The sequence below is a fragment of the Choloepus didactylus genome, chromosome 1, assembly GCF_015220235.1.
Source record: "Choloepus didactylus isolate mChoDid1 chromosome 1, mChoDid1.pri, whole genome shotgun sequence".
NCBI lineage: Eukaryota > Metazoa > Chordata > Mammalia > Pilosa > Megalonychidae > Choloepus > Choloepus didactylus.
Genome location: NC_051307.1, coordinates 142,341,323 through 142,347,845, shown reverse-complemented (window position 1 = coordinate 142,347,845; position 6,523 = coordinate 142,341,323). Strand labels below are relative to the sequence as shown.

Here is a 6,523-nt window from a genome sequence, read left to right as displayed (position 1 = left end):
ATGACCTTTAAGCTGTAAAAGAAACTTTTAAAAAGGATCTCTATTTAGGGTAGAGCGATTCCGTTATCTTGACAGGAAGGAAATGGCTGTTCAGTCTCCACCTTCCTTGGTGAGTAGCAAAGGAGATAGTGTAACTGGAAGTTCTGTGGGTCTGTAAAATGCTACATAGAGATGTTACTTGTTAAAGAGCCAGGCAATCCACAGGGTGTGTTTTCTTTTCTTGTGATGCTAGAAATTCCCCATGAATTTCATTTCATTTCCTCTTTCCCCTGTCTTAATCCTAAATGGATTAAAGAACTTTACCGAGTTGCCTGGCACTAAGGAATTGCAATTTGTTAATATTAATGTGACACATGTGGAGGAGCCACTAACTGAATGCAGTAAGAAACAATGAATGCATGTCTAACTTCATTCTAGTCTTTCTCATGGGCCCTCAATCTAGTTTAAGTATAGTTCAATCAAATGATCCTGAAATGACTTTATACACTCATTCATTCCACAAAATCTTTCTTCAGGGGCTACTATGTGTGAGATGTGCTCCTAGGTTCAGGGGAATCAGGAATGAAACAACCAAACAAAAATCCCCACAACTGTTGCTTATATTCTGTTGGTTGGGTACATATTCATATACTTTTTAGAAAGTATTAATTATTTCTTGGATAAAAATTCTCAGTTTTTCATAATCTTCCCCTTCTCTGCTTCTTTCCCTGAGAAGACAACCCAGTATTTAAATATAAGATGTGTGCTAATATGGCCTTATGGCAGAGGTACAGATTCAGTGTCTTTAGCGTTTTGACTCCTGGTCTTTGGAGTGATATTGCTTGCCTACTTAGTGAGAAAGAAAATGAGAAAAACAGACAGGGAAGCTGTCAATTATATTACGATGCTGTTAGCACTGGGAAAGAGACATTATAGACGAGGTCACTATGTTGCACAACTCCAGGGCCACCATTTACATAAACCATGATGGGAATAGAGCTCCCTAGAGTTGTGCAGTGCACAATCTGTGCACCCAGATGTGGCAGCCCTGAGAACAGCACAAAAGAGGAGCATGTGATTTGTCATAGGAGGCAGAAGAAACAGCATATATGGTGTGATCTAAAGAAGGAGCAGACATTGCCTGGATAAAGGTGGAGGAGGGTGTGTATAAGACTCAGATAAACAAAAGCCTAGAGGACAGAGAAAACATGACTCACGAAGGATTTAAAAGGAGCTCACTTCAGCTGGAGTACTGAGAGAGGAAGGAGCAATGAAAGGCGTGGAGGGAGAAGGAGGCAAACATTTCATAAAGAACCCTATAAACCATTCTAAGAAGTCTGACCTTTATCCTAAGGACAATTGGGAACAATTCTAAGATGGGGCTGTATCAATGGCATATGGCATATTAGAGGCATTGCATTTTGGAATTTACACATTAGATTTGCTTTTCAGTTGCACTGAGGTGAATAGATGAGAAGAGACAGATTAGTTAGGAAACTGTGGCACTCCAGCCTAAAGACAAGGGGGCATGGTTTCACTTTTGGAATGGAGAAAAAAGGAAGTCAGTGAATAATATTGGAGAAGTGGGATTGGGACTACATTGTCAACTGGGTGTGGAAACTGAGAAACAGAGAGGAGTGAGGGATGATGTCCTGTTCAGCCTCAAACAATATAGAAGGGGGCTGAGCCATTCTTGAGAAAGGAAACAGGAGTGAGGGAACTGTGAGGAAAGAGGATTTCAGTCTTTGACACATTACATTTCAGGTGCCTGGGGGTATTTTTTTGGAAATGTCTAGGAAACAATTTTGATACACAGCTCTGACATCCAAAAGAGCAATCTGGAAAAGGGAGATAGATTTGGGGGAAGGGGATTAATCTATAGATGCTAATGAAAACCGTGATACAGGAGTAATTTCCCAGGGAGAAGATGGTTGTTTATGTCTTTTGAATGAAATGATTAGAATTATAATAATTTGATAAAAGCTACCCTAAAATGCAAATATACAAAACATTTTTTGTATATAGGATGATGAGCTCCTGGAAGTGGGAGAAATAGGTGGTAGTTCCCTGGATTAAATACATAATCATAAGAAACATATGAGGTGAATCATGTGTTCTAGACATTTTATAAATGGTATCATACTGCCCTAATTACTCTGTGACTTGCCTTTTTCTCACTGATTTAGCACTTTGACACATAGAGATCTAATCCATTTACTTAACTGCTTTATGGTATCCCTTGTGAAAATGTAACCCCATTCTTCCAGTCTCTTGTTGATGGACATTTAGTTTATTTCCAATATACCACTTGTATTAAGAAGCTTTACTGAGCATGCCTGTCATGGTTCCTTGTGCACCTGTTCAAGAGTTTGCCCAACGTATATGCTTAGAATTTGCTAATCAAAGCATTTGAACATCTTCAATTTATTACAGGTTTCCAAAATGTCCTCCTAAGTACTTTGACCAAATTATCCTCCAATCAAAACGATGTGAGATTTTCTCCAGATTCTCTAGATTCTCTCCAACACTTGCATGTGAGACTTTTAAATTTTTGCTAATCTAATGATTGTGAAAAATTAAGCCATTATTGTTTTGTTCATTTGTAAGAGTGAACATGTTTTCATTTGTTTATTGGTCACTTGGATAATCTACTCTCTAAATTTTATATGCTTTGTCCATTTATTGATTTGGTGGTTTGTAATTTTCTTATTGGTTTATACATACTGTTTATATATTATAAAAATAATTATTGCATTCCTTCCTTATCAAGGAAGTATGTCTTCCATTCTGTACTTATCTTTTTCATTTTTTTATGGTAAACTTAATAAAGTAAATTAATATTTCCTCACTGTTTTTTTTAATCTTGTTTAAGAAATATTTTCCATGCCACAAGATCAGAAATATATTCTCCTAAATTTTCTTCTAAAATTATTAAATTTTGCTTTTTGGGCCTTTAGGCCATCTGGAATTTCTTTGTGTGGGGGAAGGGTAGAGTTTTATTTCATATAACTATTTCATATTATTTTTTAATAATATTTGAATAATCAAGCCTTGTATTGAATAATCCATCCCCCTCCTACTAATCTGCCACACCATTTCTGTCATATTATGAGCTTTCTTATGGGCAGACCTCTCCATTATGTTTCATTGTTGTATTTGTCCATCCCTCTGCCAATACCATACTGTTTTAATTATAATTGCTTTATAATAAACTTTGACATTAGATATAGGCTTATGGATAATCAATTTTTTTCTCTTCTAGAATGTATTGGTTATTCTTGGCTTTTGTTTTTTCAAGCCATTCAATGATTAGCTTATTAACTTCTATGAAATCCCTACTGGAGATATAGTGAATTATAGATAAATGTGGGTAGAACTATATTATTTTTCATTAAAAATAATTTTGAAGAGATAGACATTTGGAAGACAAGAAGTGCTCAAATTTACCAAACAGTGCTGTGTGGAGAGAGGGAGGTTCCTATTTACCTTCATGTCAATAGCACAGGGGCCAGCAGGTGCTGAATATGTTCTTTGATTAACTGACAGAAAGAATGATGGAATTAATGCAGGATTCTTCAAGATCTTGTTAGTACTGAGGCTAAGCTATATCTATAATAATTCACTTAAAGGGAAGGAGAATGGCTTATTTTCTTGGTTCCTTTAATCACTATATGGTAGACCCTCATTATTCCTGCTGACAAAGGCTGTAAGATTCTTTTGAAAATTAAATTTATTATTTTTTTCAATGCCTTCTAAAGAAGCTTTTGTCATACAGTGCATAAATCTCAGAAACAACTTGTGTATTCATAAATTCAACATCTTTTATTGAATGCTTTCTAAATTTTAAGTACTCTTCTAGGCACTGGAGATACATAACAGTGAACAAAAGAGACAAAAGTTTCTGCTTTCATAAAGCTTGCATTCTAGAGTTGGGTAGAGTCTAAAAATACAATAAATATCTCAATTGCATGATGTGTTAGAAGTACTGTGTGTCATGGAAAATATGAAGCAGGAGTGGAGGAGGAGAGAGTTGGTGATAAGAAGTTTGCAATTTTATGTGGGATGATAAGGGTGGTCCTCAATGAGCAGGTGACAATGACTTGAAGGAGGCAATGGGCAAAACCTAAGAATATCTGGGGCAAGAGTGCTTCAGGTAGAGGGAACAAGCTACACAAAGAATGAAACCAGACCTTGACTAGTGTATCTGAAGAATAACAAGAAGCCCAGTATGACTGAAGTGTAGTGATCAGGGCAGGGAAGTAGTAGAGAAGAGAGGATGGTGGACATAGTAAAGGGCTTCATAGGTCATTGTGAGGACTTTAGCTTTCAGCTTCAGCATTGCATAATCTTGCCTTCTGATGAAGATTGTTCCTGCAAAAACATTATTCTTCTAAAGAGTGTTTCATAGTCTTTTTCTACTACATCATTATTTTTTTTAACGTTTACACATGCACTAAGGGAATTTTTAAAAAAATTTCTATCACCACATAAATTTTAAATTGATGTCTAAAAATTTTCATGATTATTTTATACAATTACAAAGGATATGATTTCTGGTATATTGTAAATATTTAAAATCAACTGTTACATCACTCTCAAATGTAGTGGACTCTTAATATCTTAGCAATTTGTGACTATCATCATCCCTTTAAATGATATATGAATAAGCTCTTCCTTAACAAGAAACTTATATCTTAGCAATTTGTGAGTATCATCATTCCTTTCAACGATACACGGACAAGCACGCCTTTAACAGTGGAAAACTTCATACAATTTCTTTATCTTTGTCTTTGACATTCTCTGCAGAATCTTATCTTTATGCATCCTTAAAAGTATTTTATTGATTATCTCACCATATTTTGCTACATCAAAATATATCTGTAGGTCTGCCTAGACACCTCTGCCCTGAGGCCTCCTCTCAGAGCGCGCCAACGAATGTGCTTCCAGGGAGAGCCATGGCCACTTTCTTGGCTCTCATTCAGCTTTAAGTTTCTTCCATCCAATCATAACGTCACCCGAGCTTGTGGCCTTGTCTGTGAGGCTGTGAAGCAAGATGCCAAAATATTTTCTCTGCCAGAATGCTTTAATTCTTCATATGGCACTAAGTATTTTCTTGAGTATCCAGAGAAAAATCCTGGTGAATCCACACACATGCTTTCTGAAGTAGCAAAGGAGTGCAGGGTGTATCTCACTGGAGGGTCCGTTCCTGAAGAGGATGCTGGAAAATTATATAATACCTGTGCCGCGTTTGGGCCTGATAGAACTTTCCTGGTAAATTACAGAAAAATCTGTCTGTTTGACACTGATGTTCCAGGGAAAATTAAATTTCAATAATCTCAGACATTGGGTCCTGGTGATAGATTCTCCACGTGTGATAGTCCTTATTGCATAGGGGGCCTGGGCATCTGCTATGGCATCCATTTTGCAAAACTTGTACAAATCTTCGCACAGAGAGGCTGCCAGCTGTTGGTACATCCTAGAGCTTTTAATTTGACCACAGCCCATTCTACTGGGAGTTGCTTCAACGAGGCTGGGCTGTTGATAATCGGGTGTATGTGGCCACTGCATCTCCTGCCTGGGATGACCAAGCCTCCCCTATGTTTCCTGCAGGCACAGCAGAGTCATGAACCCCTGGGGTGAGATCCTAGCCAAAGCTGGCACTGAAGAAATGATTGTGTATTCAGATATAGACCTGAAGAAGCTGGCTGAAATACACTAGCAAATTCCCATTTTTAGTGACAAGTGATCAGACCTCTATGCAGTGAAGACAAGAAAAGCCCTAAGGTGTATATTTCTGGCATGTGACAGAACAGGAAGATAGGATTCTGCAACACAATCAACGTATTACAGATTTATTTAATGGAAATCTTTTAATTTTAATATATATTTTTTTAAATTTCAGCCTTGTCCCTTCTTGAGATCTCTCAATTGAGATGATGGAACATTAGCACACTGGTACACTCCACACCATATTAAATAGTTAAAAGTGTGTGGGTCACTTACAAAAACTCAGGCTGGCACTGAAGAACAGAAGGAAAGAGTGCTGGCTCTAAAGCTTCTTGCATACTTCAGTTGTCTCAGAGTTGTTGGTAAAGGTATCACATCTTGGTATTTTGGTGGTTGATTCACCTAATCCAAATATATTTGTGTCATGAACCTCTTACTACACTTACTAGTTTTAGAACCCATTATCTAGAAAACATCTTATGCTATTCTTTTCTAAGCAGTACCTTAAAAGTTACATTTTTGCTGTTGTTGTCCATGAGTAGCTATGGGGGAAACAAGATGATAGATTCTTGGTGTGTGCCATCCCTCACAGCAGCAATTTGGGTTCTATTAATTCACAAAGGGATGACTCAACTCCAGACTCTCCTGACTTGGGGGGAAAGCTGTGCCAACAATGAACCCTATGACAGAATGGCAGTGATGGCAGTTGATGAAGGCAACTAAAGTTTGAATCCCTGCAAAAGGTTTTCTTGATAGGGATGAGTGTCTGAAAATCTCATCTTTTTCTTTCTGCTTTTCTCTTTAGTAATACTTGCTA

General features: G+C 37.2%; 1 pseudogene; it reads left to right on the top strand.

Moving 5' to 3' along the window:
- Positions 1-4,934: 4,934 nt before the first annotated feature.
- LOC119539099 lies at positions 4,935-5,473 on the top strand (annotated as a pseudogene).
- Positions 5,474-6,523: the final 1,050 nt, after the last annotated feature.